The following is a 17,825-nucleotide window of genomic DNA, read 5'->3' on the forward strand; positions in this document are numbered from 1 at the left end:
CGAATCTAAAATGTTTTAAAAATTCGTCATTTTTCATAATTATTTATATTTTTTTCTGAACAATATAAATTTTTAAACAAAATGTGAGTTCCATTTTTTGAAAGCTCTATCCTTCCTGAAAAAAATGCACCAAGTTTGAATAAAAAATATTTAATCTGTTTAGAGTTCTGGAGGTTTTTGTAGGTGGGACATATATGTCCCATGGGCACGAAAGAGTTAAGAGCACATATTTAAGTAGGCGTACTTATTTGCCAAGTGAATCAGCTGCAAGATCTAAAAAAACTCTGGGATTATGATGATTGCTTTGGCTTTTTAAAAGTTGTTGTGATGCCAGCATCGTAAGTAAATTCTTAAATTTGAAAAACTTTTTACCATCATATAGTACCGATTTTTTGCGCAAAATCTTGGGAATCTTTATGAAATTTTTGGTGTGTGAGCTGTTTCATAAAATATAAAAAACTTTCAGGACTGTTTCAAATATACCTCCATCAACATCTGAAGAACACGTACAGGCACTTGAGGCTAAATTCACACAACTATTAGTCACTCTAAAAGAATTTGGATTCGAAACTTACAGTGAAGTGAAAGCAGGTACTAAAGTACGCTTTTGACATTGTAATGTATTGTAAAGTTAATCAATATTATTTAAAATTACAAAACGGGAAAAATATAAAGTAACTTTCACTTCTTTTACAGTAAAACCATGACTTTCAGGAATTTCTGCGCATTTTTGTCAATTTTTACATATTCCTGAGTAAAGTTCAATATTTTTAAAGTAAATTGCAGTAAAATTTACAATTCAAACGTAGAAAAATTTTATTCGGAGACTATAAAAATTGTGAAACATTTTTTATATTTCTGACATATTATGATTAATGAACTTAAGAAAACTATCAGATTCCCCTTCTTTCTTAAATTTAATTTATTTAATATAAAAATACGAATCTTTTAGGTAGAAAACGAAAATTGGATGTAGTAGATGCAGCTCTTCTTCGAAGCATCGAAAATATTGACGAAAACAAGAGTGAGTCAAACAAATCACATTTATCTACATGTCAACAATGGGGATTATGGTTAGGGACTGAAGTAGGGAATGTGGAGGGAGATATTGATAGATTGTAGTTAAAAAAAATTAACAGACTGTCTTTTCAATTTTGGAAAAGAAAAATAATTTCCAATGATATAATATATTTATTATAATTATTTAGAAAATACCAAGTATCTCAATAAATGAAAATAGACTTATTGTTTGTTACCTCAGTATAAGAAGCTAGATGTAAGGATTAAATACCTTACTTTAAGTTCCTTAAGATTTATGATTATTTGTTACGATTTCCTAGTAATATACACAGAAATATTGGTATTAATAGATTTATTTAAGTTTCTTGATGTTATTTTTCGTTTCGACTTATGTTTTTTATACTAATAAATGTGTTATGAAAGACAAAAATAGTCCGTTTTTCATTTAATGTCATATTTTCATTTTTATTACAAGTCATTGTATATACAATGACGTCATTGTTACACTTAGACGTTTCGGAATCTCACACGTATTCCATTCTCAATAATATGGACATTTAACTAAAAAACTTAAAATGAAAAAACTTTGCCACGTTAGGCGCTCATGCATTTACTTGCATCATGTATTTTCTTGTCAATCTTTCTATCATTGACCTGATGTTCATATATTTTTGTTCCACGTAATAAAAATGAAAATATGACTTATTAAATGAAAAACGGACTATTTTTGTCTTTCATAACACATTTATTAGTATTAATAGATTTAGTGTCTTAAAAGAAACAAATGTGTTGCTTAATTTTATTATTAGTTGCAATGATAATTGTTTTAGTAATTATAATTTAATAATATTTTAAGACATGAGAACAGGACTATTTTCTTAGTATATTCGAAACCAAAGTTTAATAATAAGTTAGATGTAAGTGTCAAACACGAAAAATTCGATTTTACGAGCAAGTATTAACAATATAAAATTATTAATGTAAATATTTACACATTATTAATTTATTTACGTTAGTAATTTATTGAAATGGTTTGTTGAGTTCATATTCTCAAATATAAAAGATATTTCTATATGCACATGTATGACCAGAAATAAGCAATTTGTTTTTATAATGTAAAAATTTTATTTTCTACGTAAAATAATAATAATTTAAATAAATTTTACAATAATAAAATTTTGATTCAATCACTCAGTAGTATTTAATAATATAAGAAAATATTGATCATTCCGAGTCAAGGACTCGGAATGAATGAATCGATATCATCTTCTTATATTATTAAATTTTACAATGTTTCATGTTAATTATATAATGTACGTAAAAATTGAAAATAGCAATAAGAATTTGTATTATTATTGTTATTTAACTATTATTGAATGATAATAGTTTAAGGTACAAATAAACAAGTTTTCACCTGTTTAAAATAAACATATAATAATTATTAGCTACATAACTTCAATCTTAATTTCTTATATTAATAAATTAAGTATTTAACATCAACTATCGGTAAATAGGTCTTATAAATAAAAATACCAAATTATAAATTATATTAAACGTCAAAATTAATGTTTATTGCAAAACATATCATTAGAAATATGGACAATTATATTGGTTTAATATTTAAATTTCTACATATTTCCTTCGTCAACAGCCATATCCTGCCATGGAACTTTTCCTGGACCCATAAAATAAAATTTAAAATGATTCCTAGTCTCAGTATAATTAATAATTTCCACATTTTCGTCCAAAGGTTGAAAAGCGCTTTCGTCAACTTCATGACGCCATTGTCTTAAAAGTACTTCAGATGCTTGATTTGATACATCACCAAAATTCATGAGGGCAATATTGCTGCAAGTCCTTGGGAAATTGTGCCTCCTTATTTTTTATACAATTATGAAGACAACTTACAGCCTAAACAATGAGATTCATCGTGGTTAAACCTACTGATATTAAGACCTGAATCAAGAAATGTAAAACATATAAAACTTCAGTACTGGGAATAATTAATTAAAAAATTTTAATTAATTAATTAATTAATTAATTTTTAACTCTTTTAAATTTGTTTTCAAATTTACGGATACCTCCAATCTTAAACAATCCTTTTCACGGATTTGTTTTTTAATTACTAAAGATAGTCACTTTTTACTAAAACAAAATCATAACTTTGCTCGAAAAAATTAAATAATAATATTCTGAATATCTCTAAATTAGAACCGCAACTTTGAAAATTTTTGAAAACAAATTTTGTAATGATTTTTTTTAAAACATGACTATTACATTTATTTTTAAAGTTCCAAAAAAAATTTCAATTCATATATGGAAAACGCAAAAAAATCCGAAAGGTTTTTTTCAGAAAGATGTAGAGAGCCTAATTTTTTTTAATAACATGCTGTGTCGTTACCTTAGAGTGACTATTAATTTCTCGGAGGGACTGATAACATCTGTTCTAGTCGGTGCACTTAAAAGTAAATGTCCCACTTTCAGAAGAATCTTTTCAAATGAAGTTAAGCTCATTCTGGTATAATTTATTGTGAAATACAGCAGAATCACACATTACCATTTCACATACCAGACTAGCGTGAGCACCTACAATATTTATAAATTACTCTAAATCTACGATTTCCATGATTGTTCCGTTTCATTCTGATTAAAAGCCTTAAAGCCAAAGTCTCCCTAATTCTATCGTCCTCTAAGCAAGATTTATCGCTATCGCTCTCATCACTTTAAATAAATTCATCAGAAAAAAATAAGAATCGCTAATGTCCCCAGCTTGAAATTGAGAGTTTTTTTCATGATCGCTGACAGGTAAAGATTGCAATTTTCTTCTCTTACCTGTAGAAAAAAGATTGTGAAATAAATTTTTTAAAACCTATTTTTTGTAATAAGTTCTACTAAATTTTAGAAACTACATTTATATAATATAATATGCGACAATTTAATATTTAAACAATTATGCACAGATTTATATGTTAAATGTTGTAACTTTACGTTATATGTATCTTACAATGATTGATGTAACTTGTCATTCAAAAAAGAGAACAATTTCTCAAATTTCCAAGATTTTACAGAGTGAATATTGGATTCAGCTTTACTATATAAACGGAGTCTCATAAAAGTTTCCTTTAAGGTTTTGAATTTATTTACAGCATATGTTTTGGTTCAACCTATAAAAAAATTGTTATAAAAAATAGTAGAATATATTCAAAGAAAGAAATTATAATTCAAGAAATACAATACCAGGGAAAAATTCTACGATTTCTTGCCACGCATTTGATATTAATTCATCATTACTATGATTTACATTTAACGTGCTGTCCCATAGAACCCGTCTATAGCCAACAAGTTTAATTAATGTGGTAAAATTCACATCATTCTTGAAAGCTTCTCCGGCTTCATCTATAATAATATTTAAAATAAAAAAGATTCAGACAGCACAAGAAATTTTCAAATTTCTAAAAGATGTTCTGTTAAACTATTCTATATTGCAATATTTTATAATTGTTGTCTCAAAATTGCAGATACCTCAAACTTTATCTTACAATCTTTTCTTATACTTTGAGTTAAATATTTCATCACGCAGGTGTAAATTTAATTAATAAACATGTATATATTCTAAGGTTTGCTATTAACTATTTTAAAAATTGCAAATCAATTTTTAAAAATATTCTAAATACTTCTTAGTTTATTTACGCCTAAATTAAAATAATTCGTACCGATTTCCGTTTAGATTTCGTGAGGCGTTTTAAAAATTTTTTTCCTACAAATTATGAATGAAATTGGTTTTTATAATTTTGCACAGAAATTCGTATCAATATTCGGATGAATTTCGTTAAAAATTCATATGAAATATTTTTACCTAGACGTAACAGTAAATAAATAATTAGAGCTTGACATACTTAATTAAATACAACGATCTATCGAGGTACATTCGCCTAGAACGTCATTTTCTTTGTCGTGGTCATCAGCTTCTGCAACAGCTAAATTTGAGAGATTATTTTCCGGAGATTGTTGAAAGCCTGTATGTACATTTTAATTCGTTGATTTCATATTTTATTGAGGAACTTGACATTGGGTTAATCTTGACTTTGGTCCAAGAGGAGAAGACGACATTTTTATAGGAGGAGAAGATACGGCATTTGAAAAATTTTGACAAGAAGACTCAAGCTTTATTGATAATTTTGGTTTGATAAGAGATGTTTTATTGGAAGGGGACGTATTATTATTAAAATTCTTGGATTGAGAATTTAAATGACCAATAACCCTCACAACAAAAGGATATTCAGGATATCCTTGGGACGTCCTGGGGATATCGATTTGTTTTCGGCGGTTTGGATATCCCTGGGATATCTTAGAGATGTCCATGGATATCCAGAGGATATCTTAGGGATATCCGAATCGCCAAAAGCAAATGGATATCCCCAGGACGTCCCAGGGATATCCTGAATATCCTTGTGTTGTGAGGGAACCTACTGAAAAAGTTAAACATATACGATTCTTTTATATATAAATAAAAAATGTATAAATTAAGTAATCACCAATAGTACGCAAGCATCAACAAAAAAATACTTTATATGTACGACGAAACAAAAATTTGTAAGAATTACGAATTTATTTTATATTTATTTATAATGTTTGAAGAAAGAAAAAAAATTATTAGTTTTGCGCTCAAAATTTTGTAAAATAAATAATTTTCAGTGTAATTAAATAAATAGTAATGTGTAAAATATTTTAGTAATCAAAATGAGCAATTATTTATTAAAATTAAATTAAATATTGTAATAATACCTGAGCATCTTCTTCCAAAAATTCCATTTCTTCTCGTTGAAATAACTCTTTTATCAACGAATCCGGCCCAGCGTAGTTTTCATATGAAACAAACTCGTTGTTATCAATATTTGTAAAACAACCGTGTTCCATTGCTTCTGGGGCAAAAATTTTATTGTTGCAAAGAATGCAAATGACGTACATGTCCTAATAAAAATGTAGAAACACAAAATAATTAAAAATTTTGAGGTTATATATCAACATTTCAATAATAAAATAATGTATGTACGTTACACTTAACTTATTAAAATGTGGTATTTTTTAAACACATTAATTAATAAATAATTTCACTTACTGAATCATATTCCATTTTTAATCTTCTATTATTTATTTCACAAACATCATACTTTTACACCTTTTTGTAAAACATTTCGTTTTTTATGAAAAATTTCATAACATTACAATAAAATTAGCTTATTCTTATATTTTTCAAATAGACTTATATTTTAAAATCATTTTCTATTTAAATAATTTAATATAAAAGCATTTTTTATATATACGAACTCCAAATTACCCGCCATGAAAATAGATTTTCACGTCCGTAAAAACCATTCAGCCGATCGCTCGACCAAAATACCGGAGGTATAAAAGCACCTTTAAATGTTTGTGACTTGGAGAATGAAAATCGCATGTTTCGTAGATGTGAAAAATGTCCTGGATTTGAAAAGGTTATTGAAATGGTAAAGTCCTGTACAGATGAAGAAAAAATTGTGACATACATGCAGTGGGTTACAGTAGATAGAGCTGATTTGGTTACAGTAATGCAATCTAGAGCTGATTATTTAAAATCTGTAATTCAAGGACTAAATTCCCTGAAGGACCATTTTTTTGTGACAAAACAGCAGGGATTATATTTGAAATTTCTAAAGGAAAATCTTCCTGAAAAAGAATTTATCATCTTTCTCGATTTTTCTCAAAACTACACGTTCATTATTCAGGATAAAATCCAGTCTTACCACTGGGTAAATGAGTAAGCGACATTAGACCCTTTTGTAGTTTATTTTTATGGTGACAAGGCCAAATTATTAACTAAGAGTTACTGCATTATTTCTGACTGCAAAGATCATTCATTCAGCAACTGCTGTGTATACGTTTCAAACGAAAATAATGGAAAAATTTAAAAAGGCAGTTTTTAAATTTACAACATCTTCATTATTTTTCTGATGGAGCACCTAGTTAGTATAAAAATAAAAAAGGCTTCATAAATTTGGCTAATCATTTTCAAGATTTTTGCATTGAAGCGACTTGGAACTTTTATGCAACTGGTCACGGTAAAAGTCCCTGTGATGACATAGGAGGGACAGTCATACGGTTAGTTCGAGAAGCTAGTCTTTAGAGAGTCGGTGGAAATCATCCTATTTTACATGTTAATGAGATGTTCGAATGTTGTAAAGAAAACATTGATGGAATATGTTTTATAAAAGTTGATTCACAGGAAGTAACAAGGATGCAAAGAGATTTAAATCGCAGGTATAATGCTGCCAAAACTATTTCAGGAACGCGCAGTAATCATTGTTTTACAGAAATTGGATCACTAATTTGCATGAAGAGGACTACACTCTCGCAAAATTTTGAAGATGTAGATATTAACAAATAATTTTTAAACAGTTTATTAGTTTTTTATATATTTTTATGTATTGAAAAAGTTTCTAAAAAGTTATAATTACCGAATATTTAAAAAAAATGTGTAATAATTAATATAATTTTAAATATACACAATTTCTAAAATGTTGATATAATTAACAAATATTTTTAAAAAAATTGTAATTATTAATATGATTCAAAAAAACGTAGGGGAGAGGGCCCCAAGTTGGATAGGGTCCCCAAGATGGACATTTGATATAAAATTTTCGTATAAGTGTATATCGCCTCGTGATTTTTTTTACTGATTTAGTTTGTTTAGATGAAGCTTTTTATATAACCACGGATCGGAAAGAATTATTTTTCTTCCTGTAACACGTATCACATGGAGTTTTCGTTGTAAAAAGTTTTGTAACAGATTTTATTTCAGTCGGTAAAATTATCTATATTTTTGATTTTGAATAGGTGCATATGGTAATTACCTCATTTATTTATCGTATAATAGTATTCTAAAATGATTAGGTTGAAACTGTGTTTTTAAATAATTTTTATTTGCTCAAAAAAATGGGGTCATTGTCAGAGAGAAGTGCGCCAAAATCTGCTGGATTTATTGTTAATTTTTTTTAATTAATTATAAAATAACTAATCTTTTATTAAATAAATTAGATTGGATAAATTAATGTTACGAACGAATTTCGTAACTTTTTAAAATTTTCAATTTTAATTAAAAGATACTTAAATTCAATTAATTATTGTAAGATTTAAATCACATAGTGATTTAAATTCTTTTTCTACTTATAATAAATTACAAATGGAATTATAAATAATATAAAATGCAAGCATACAACACAAACACATTTTTTCAAATTAATTTATAAACAAATTAAGAAACAAGTAGCAGCTCACATTTTAGTATTGTTAAATAAATTTCGAGAATATTAAGAAATAGAAGGTAAAGAACCTCAATATAGAATAAAAAACTTCAATTTAACAAAGTTTCGCAGTGAAAGTTCAATCACTTCATAAGTCAATGTACAATTGAGCAATATAAATTGCTCAATACAAGGAGTGGCTCATCGAAAGTGGATTACGCCACTACCCCAAAATTGCAAGGTTGCAAGAAGCGACTTAGCGACAGACAATTTCATTATATTTTTCTCACTCTTTTGTCAATTAATAAAACCAATTGTTGATGAGAAATCGAAGTCTTTAGTAGTGAAGTCTCCGAGTGAGACGGGTGGAACAACCTCTTAGACCAGGGTTGTTTAGAGTGCAGTTAAGGTAGAGGTTTGGAGAGTTTGAGGTCTCAAGTGGAGACGGTGTTACAACCCGGAGTTTGGGGTTGATCAAAGTGTGTATTGTAAGAGAATTCTCTAAGTGGAGAAATTCTTTTAGTTGGATTGATTCATTGAAGTATTGTAATTGAGTAATTGAGGATTCTTGAATATTGGAATATTGATTGATTATTGAGGACTATTGATTTAAATATTATTGATTTGATTTTGGTGAGTTTTAATACATTATATTTACACCACGCACACATTCACACTATCAAACATATTGTTTTTGATACATGTAATAAAATCATTTTTATTCTATTTTATAAAATACATGTTTTTCTTTGGGGTTTAAATTGTGATTTCTTATTCAAAGAATTTCTCATATATCCTTCTTTTTGACTGATCAAATTAAGAGTTCAATGAGAATACGAATCTCAACGACATTCTGAATAATAGAATGAAAGTAGGAGGAATCTACTACTTTTATAAGTAAAATTGTTCGAAGGGCATGTTGTTAGCCTACCGGAATTTGTAATAAGAAAAGTCATTTTTTGTTTTATGATTAATTTCCAATAAAAACCTTAAACCTTTTCCCATTAAATTCTAACCCTAACAATTAAATAAATTAATTTAATTTAATTATTCTCGTTAAAATTACTTTTCTTACAATATTATTTAATTTTTAACATTTAAAAAATGTTAGAACTTTCGAAAAATATAATAAACAAACAGAAAATTGGTTTAAAAAACCGTACTCGATATTTTATTTTTATTTTATCCGTTTTTTAATGAATTTTATGAAGGTGTCCATCTTGGGGACACTTTTTTTCAAATCGAAATTTACAACAATTTGAAAAAATTCTTTAAAAAATGTTTGTTTACAAATTAAAATTTCTTCTTTATGGCCAAAGAATACCTTATTTATTGTACTTTCATACGGTATATACCATTTTTAAATATCCTAAAACGTTTGGATTCTAGAGCACAACATCAAAACGATGTCCATCTTGGGGCCCTCTCCCCTATAATTAAAAATATATAATTTCTAAAATGTATATATGTATACATTTCTAATGTATATATATTTTCTAAAATCTAAATCTAAAATTTAGTAATTATTAATGTAATTATGAAAATTTACAATTTATAAATTGTTAATATAATTAACAAATATTTAAAAAAAAATTGTGATTATTAATATAATTTAAAAATTATTAAATATAGAGACAACAAAGAAAAAATTTAAAAAATAATTTATAAATTGATAAATTAAATAAATAAAATATCATTTAATTAAAGAGCGAATTTAAAAGAGGAAGAATCAACACCATTGAACCTACATCACATTGATTTAAAACCCTTGCAAACATTTTGTTATCGTAACACTTTTTGACGAAATATTGTGAATATTTATGCAGATATTTTTATTCGTGTTGTTCACAAATTGTAATAATTCTTTCATCAATTCTCAATTTCAATATGATTTCGTCGTTCTGTCAAAGTTTATTTTTTATTAAATTTAATTTTTGTTATACTTTCACAGGGTTCTTGTAAATATTTGCCTATACAACACTGCATTATATAAAGAAATAGTAAATACTATTAACAAAAGAAAATTTAAAAATATAAAAAAGTACAATTTTACTGTCAAATTACCGCATCACTACAAAAATGGTTATATTACCCTCACAGCACCAGATATCCTAGGATATGCCAAAAACATCCCTTGGATATCCTAGGGATACCCCAGGGATATCCTAAGGATACTTTAAGGATATCCAAAGTATCGGCGGTTAGGATATCCTTGGGATATGCCAGGGATTTCTAAGGATGTCCCAGGGATATCCTAATCATTTCCCCGGATATTATTAGGATATCCTGTGGATATCCTTAGAACGTCGCAAGGATATCCTCAGGGCGTCCTAAGGATATTCCTGGAATAATTAGGGATGATCTTAGGACGTCCTAAGGATATCCACAGTATGTCTATATTATCTTATGGGTTAGAATATCCTTGAGTCGTTCTAAAAATGTCCCTAAGGTATTCATAAAACGACCCTAGCATACAAATTAATTAAATAAAAATGGAAAACATATTTTTTGGATGTATTTATAATGTATTTCCAAGATATCTAAAATAATTTACCTTGTCTACAAGAATTCTTTTTTCTAATTTTCTTTAAAAAATCTCTTGAAACCAACTCAGGCCCTAACTATGAAACACTTGCTCAACTGTACATATTTTATGTTATTTGGCACAATCTAGCCCACTGCTCCATGTGGGCAAACAGCCGAGATGATCCTCCTGTCCCTAGTCTTCGCTGCACAGTGGCCAGAATTTTTAATTTACTGTTCAAAAAAGTCACTGAACAAGATCATGCCAGAATAGTATATTGTGCATCTAGGGAGGAAAATGGTTGATTTCCAATAGTGTAGTTTGCACTTCGAGGCGTAGCGAGCGCACGAGCCGCAGGCGAAGGTTTGCGAGTGAAGACGAGAACTGTAAAACACGAGTAGAAATCATTTTCCTCCCGAGTTGCACATACTATTTTTTCTAACACACGTATACCGAAAGTACAAACGCGGTAGTGTGGATACTAATGATGATGGTATCATTGTGTCTGATAGTAGTGTAGTTACTACTTGTGGTGTAACAGACGTTTGAGACTCACTTTTGTTCATAGTTTGATTAATATGTAATACCTAATAACAACATCACCGGGAGGGAAAGTGACGTCATCGGGAGGGAATGTAACTTTCCCTCCCGCTCGTCGGAAAAGACATACTTTTCTCCCGCTACACAGGTAAGAAATGGTGTACTTTCGGTGCGTGTGTTAGAACAAAAATTTTTCATTCGGTCAGTCCAATAAAAAACGAATTTAAAGTGTCGAAAATCGCATTTTTGGCTTAAATATATGCTCTAATTATCAACTTTAAGACCTAGATTTGACAGATGATAGACAATCACGGGAAACCTATTTGTATCAAAAAATCGCTATCTCAAATAGTCAAAATTTGAATCATAATGATATCCTAGGGAGATCTTAGCGATATTTCTAGAATATTATAATGATATACAAAGTTTATCCCAAGAATATCCCCACGATATCACTAGGATATCCCTAGAATATCCTCAGGATATCCCAAAAATATCCTACGTAACGGCGGCTTGGATGTTCTGAGGATATCCTTAGTATATCCTACGGACATTTTCAGGATACCCTACATTAGTTTGGGATATCCTCAGGATATCCTTTTGTTGTGAGGGTACCGATTTACGAGTCCCACACTTCGTCCTCGTAAAATGCCTGTGATGGCCCGTTTTAGGGAATTTCCCGGCGCTAGGTAGGTGAATTATCCAGGTCAAAAAGGCTTTATAAAATATGAACTTCCCCGGACTAGCTTACAACTGAGCTCACTATTTTATTTTTACTTAACGACAGGGTCGTGAGTACCGTACACAGAGGAGTGAGATTGACAAAACAAGGTTTAACAAATAAAAAAATTCACTGACTTTATCATTAGAACAATTATCACTGTTTTTTTTCTTTTATTAAATGAATCACAGCAATGAGATTGGAGGGAGAGAGCTTGCACACTCAGGTGATATCTCTGCGTCGACCGAAAATGACGGCGTCCTAGCGGCGAACCATGCGGTCCTCAGCAGTCTTTATTTATCTGGTTTACACCATACACCGTTATTATTGTACGAATAAAGATTGAATAACAGGGAGAAGATGTTCCGGGCACTAACCTCTCGCCTTCTTCAAGAATGCACGGTAATCTATCTTTGTCGAGCTTATTTACAAAAAGACTTAACCGAACTGGTGAAATTAGGTTAATTGGCGTCCTGCTTCAATCCCGTATATGGGTCATGCGCACTTCGGGTTCGCCCCTGCAGCATGATCACAGTCCCAACATCTATGACAGGTGGTTACCAATCGACATCTTTGACATTTGCATCACTTCAGATAATTGATTGTGGATGGATGAATAAACCAATGGATGAATAAACTAGTAGTTGATATAATGTAGATTAATATCAACTAAGATATTTTAAGTTAGAAAAAAGTTAGAGACTTGTAACTTAGATGGTTGGAAATCTGATAAAATTCTGCGTCTGAATGAATGTCAACAAAAGGTTTTTCTTTTCTTTAGCATTTATACACCAAAAAGATTTCAAGAAAAAAATATGCGATTTTCCTAGTTTTGTACTAATGTTTTTGACTCCGGGCCTAATCTAAAATAATGTATGGAAAATTTTGAAAATTTTACAACGTAATCTTTAAGGTCTCAGTTTTAATTTGCATTTTTGAAACTTAAAAAATGTTTTGTTGTTTCTGATTTATGTTAAAAAAGGTCCGAGCATGTTTTTCTACAACTCAGCCTTCGATCATCACTTTTCGCCGCCTCGCTACTGGGTTGTAGAAAAACATGCTCCAACATTTTTTAACATATTTCGGGAACTATAATACATGTTTTAAGTTTTCAAATTTTTAACACAATTTTTAAGATCTAAGCTTTAATTCGCTATTTTGAAACTTCAAAAATTGTTTTTTATCATCGGAAATAGTTGATCGTAGTTCCGACGTTATCGACAAGCGTACTTTTCAAAAAAATATCAAAAATTATGTTTATCGCAAGAAGACTAGAAACTGGAGGTATAACTCAGCCATGAGTCATATGAAAATAGGTTGTAAGAGATATATCTGGGATGGGATTTTCGTTCGGTTGACACTCCCCAAGTAGCACGATATATCAACCAGATGTCACGGTGAGATCACCGGGGAATGTCACCGTGACATCAGGAAAATGTCAAAATGTCCGCCTTACGGTGATATCACACGGTGACATCGAGGTGATATCACAGTCATATCACGGTGATATCATGGTGATATCACCGTGATATCATGGTGATATCACCGTGATATCATGTTGATATTTTACAGGGATTTAAAATTTTTTTAAAATTATTTTTTTTTTTATTTATTATTATTTTTAAATTATTAAAAATTTTAAGTCTCTGTAAAATATCAACATGATATCACGGTGATATCACCATGATATGAGCATGATATCACCGTGATATGACTGTGATATCACCTTGATGTCACCATGATATCACCTCGATGTCACCGTGTGATATCACCGTAAGGTGGACATTTTTACATTTTCCTGATGTCACGGTGATATTCCGCGGTGATATCACCGTGACATCTGGTTGATATATCGTGCTACTTGGGTCAGTAGATTTCTGCGCATACTAATGCATATGCATTATAATGGAAATTTTGGATTATTGAACCAAATATAATAATTAAATTTAAGCAAACGACATTCTAAAAAAATAGCTAAATCACAAAAAATTTATTTTTAACGCCAAAATTACAATTCTCATTACAAAAAGAGATAACAGAAAAATTGGAATATCAAAGGAAATTTACCAGAAGGGCGCCAGATCTTTCTTCGATCAACTCAAAATTTTAAACAAAAATAATTCATAATAAAAATTAACTCGACTGGCTCTACGAAAAATAACGGAGAGGCGTGAATTCAAAAAATTAATCCATAATTATATTTACAAATAATCATTTATTCTATTGCGAAACAATTATTGGGGAATTTACAATATTTAAAGGAAGAAAGTGGTGACCATTACAAAATTTTCAATAATAAAAAGTGATTGACAATAGAAAGAAAGGGAAAAAATCAATAATTAGGGTAACCAATAATTAACTGTCTCTCTATGCTCAGTAATGGCCAAATCTTATCAAAAAATAGATTTACCACAACAAAAAAATCAGAAAATCTATACGAAAATTACAATGTTAAAGAAAAATTCAAGAGAAATTTGGTCACATGGTCAGGAATGAGGATCTCTTTTTAAGTTATCGGTAAAGCAAACAAAAAAATCGTATAAAATAATCGACTAGGCACACGGCAAGATGTTGAGATTATGTTAATTAATTAAAGAAAATGTTCATTGACAAGAAACAGAAGGTCACTAGACTAGTTTCTCTGTCAATAGGTTTTACGGCATCAGCCAAATCACAAAAAGGGGTAACAGATTAAGACCATCATTCCCTAACAGGTAACCATGAAATAAAAATAAAAATTACAATTTTCGTCGGGAAGTCCACCAGATATTAGGCTCTGTCACTTGTGACATCAGAGGCCTGGAGGGACAACAAACAGACGACAGAATGTTATTCTTATTGGGAAGAAAATTAGTTTCCACTTTCATCAATTTTATTCATACTTTAAACATGGAAAACGCTTGTTGACATATAACACAGTGCAACAGCATTTTTATTTCTGAGACCGCATAGGGTGATGCTTATAGATTTTTCGACGCTGAACACAAATCCGTAATCAGAATTGCTCCATCACCCTAGGTTTTCGAAAAATTTGACCTTGAAAATTGAAAATTTTAGGGTACTTTTTGATTTTTTATTACAGTACCAAAATTTTTTCTGAGGTTTTCAAGATATGCATATGAAAGCTGATATCCTCCTTAACATTTTCCAATTTTGATTTTTAAAAAATATCCTTTTTTGGATGAGCTATCCTGATTTGAAATTCGCGTTGCAACGAGAAACGGGATCACAGTGCAGGAGGCGTATAAAAAAATGGTCCAAAATCCAAATGTATTTTAAATCGCCATTAACTTGTTACTCGGGGGTTTTCGGGGTCGCTGCTTCCGAATTCAAAGTCCGTTTTTGAAAATTCAAAATGGCGGATTTAATATGGCGGACGACTTTTTCTAAACACGATCGAAATGGCCTGTAACTTGTTACTCGGTGGTTTTCGGGGTCGCTGATTACGAATTCGAGGTCCGTTTTTGAAAATTCAAAATGGCGAATCTAATATGGCGGACGACTTTTTCTAAACTCGATCGAAATGGCCTGTAACTTGTTACTTGGGGGTTTTTGGGGTCGCTGATTACGAATTCGAGGTGACTCGTGAAGCTCTGGTTTTTTCTCTGTCTCTCTTTAACAGTCTGGACTTACTGCTTTGCCTACTCCGAATTCGTAATCAGCGACCCCGAAAACCAACGAGTAACAAGTTACAGGTCATTTCGATCAAGTGTAGAAAAAGTCGTCCACCATATTAGATCCGCCATTTTGAATTTTTAAAAACGGACTTTGAATTCGTAATCAGCGACCCCGAAAACTCCCGAGTAACAAGTTACAGGCCATTTCGATCGAGTTTAGAAAAAATCGTCCGCCATATTGGATCCGCCATTTTAAATGTTCAAAAAGGGACCTCGAATTCGTAATCAGCGACCCCGAAAACCCATGAGTAACAAGTTACAGGCGATTTAAAATACATTTGGATTTTGGACCATTTTTTTATACGCCTCCTGCACTGTGATCCCGTTTCTCGTTGCAACGAGAATTTCAAATCAGGATAACTCATCCAAAAAAAGATATTTTTTAAAAATCAAAATTGGAAAATGTTAAGGAGGATATCAGCTTTCATATGCATATCATGAAAATTTTGGTCTCAGAAATAAAAAAAAATGAAAATCTGTTGCACAGTGTAATAAAATTAAAATGTGTGTTGATAATTGATTTTGTTATATATTTGATTCAATTGCATTGATAGATTCACTGAATTCATGATAAAATATAAATTTTGAGGTTAGGGGTGTTTGTTAACGAACTTGAAATCTTTTACTGCTGCGGTAATTGCCACTTAAAATATATATTTTATATCTTTTTTAATAACATGCATACTGGATATTCTTTAATAATGTTGTTAAAATGTAAAATGTGATTATTAAACAAACACCCCTAACCTCAAAAAAATTTTTTTTATCACGAATTGAGAGAATCTATCAATGCAATTGAATTAAATATATAACAAAATTAATTATCAACACACATTTTAATTTTATTATATGTCCTCAAGCGTTTTCCATGTTTAAAGTATGAATAAAATTGATGAAAGTGGAAACTAATTTTCTTCCCAATAAGAATAGTATTGTGTCGTCTGTTTGTTGTCCCTCCAAGCCTCTGACGTCATATCTTGAACATGAAATATCTCGATGAACTGACACAGCCTATTATTGCCTGAAGGGCCAAAGACAAAAGTCCTACCTTGATTTCCAGTGAATCACAATTTTTTACTATATTATGTTACTAATAAACTATAACAGTTCCAAACTCGGAGGATCGCCAGGAGAGAGTGTCGACAGCGTGGTTGATGTTGATATTGATCGAGGGCGTTGGAGATTGATGTTGTTTGCTCCATCAGTGACGTCGTTAGTATTGGCGACAGGGTGCTTTCCAGGATTCGTATTATATTTTATTATTCCCATGTGAAGTGGAGTTCTATCCTGATTTACAATTTAGTAAATTTTCGCTCCTGAATTCTTTGACTTCCAGAGGTTAAACCATTAGATTTATGACTTCTAAGGTAAACTACTTTACTTTAAATTTCAAAATGGCGAATCCAATATGGAGGACGAATTTTTAAAAAATTGTTGGATTTTTATGAAATTTGAAATAAACTCAACCTGGACCGTTGGCATTAGCATTACCGGATGAGGTTGATTTTATTTCAAGTTTCATAAAAGTCGAACAATTTTTTAAAAATTCGTCCTCCTTATTGGATCCGCCATTTTGAAATTTAAAAAACTGCCTCAGATTCTTTATCAGCGATCCCAAAAACTCCCGAGTAACAATTTTCAAGCCGATCCGCCATTTTGAAAAGATAACTTCAGATTCGTAATGAGCGTCCCCTAAAATTCCCAAGTAACAAATTCCATAAAAATCCAACAATTTTTAAAAAAAATTCTAAAATCATTAATTTTCAAAAAAATTGTCCACCATATTGGATCCGCTATTTTGAATTTTTAAAATCTGAATTAAGATTCGTGATCAGCGACTTCAAAAACCCTTAAACACCCAGTTTCATATAAATCCATCAATTTAAAATAAAATCGTATACCATCAAAAATGTAAAATGTTTTTTGAGGTTAGAAAAAACGTACACGTGCATGAACAAAACGGACTTCAGATTCGTGTTCAGCGGCCCAAAATACATGGGGGTAGGGTACTTTGATCTCCCAACCCGGGCACTTTTTTTTGTGTGGCTGTGTAATTAACCTACTTA

General features: G+C 30.3%; 2 protein-coding genes across 3 annotated transcripts in view; one reads left to right on the forward strand and one right to left on the reverse strand.

Annotated features, from left to right (window-relative positions):
- The window catches only part of LOC127279020 (uncharacterized), a 335,741-nt gene that overhangs the window by 292,298 nt on the left and 25,618 nt on the right, over positions 1 to 17,825 (reverse strand). The gene's annotated exons all lie outside the window — the stretch shown is intronic.
- LOC127279018 (ionotropic receptor 75a-like) overlaps positions 1 to 17,825 on the forward strand; it is a 149,122-nt gene that overhangs the window by 53,334 nt on the left and 77,963 nt on the right. The window lies entirely within an intron of this gene.

This window comes from Leptopilina boulardi, unplaced genomic scaffold (genome assembly GCF_019393585.1).
Source record: "Leptopilina boulardi isolate dan_hultmark-lab unplaced genomic scaffold, ZJU_Lbou_2.1 LbouV2_213, whole genome shotgun sequence".
Lineage (NCBI taxonomy): Eukaryota > Metazoa > Arthropoda > Insecta > Hymenoptera > Figitidae > Leptopilina > Leptopilina boulardi.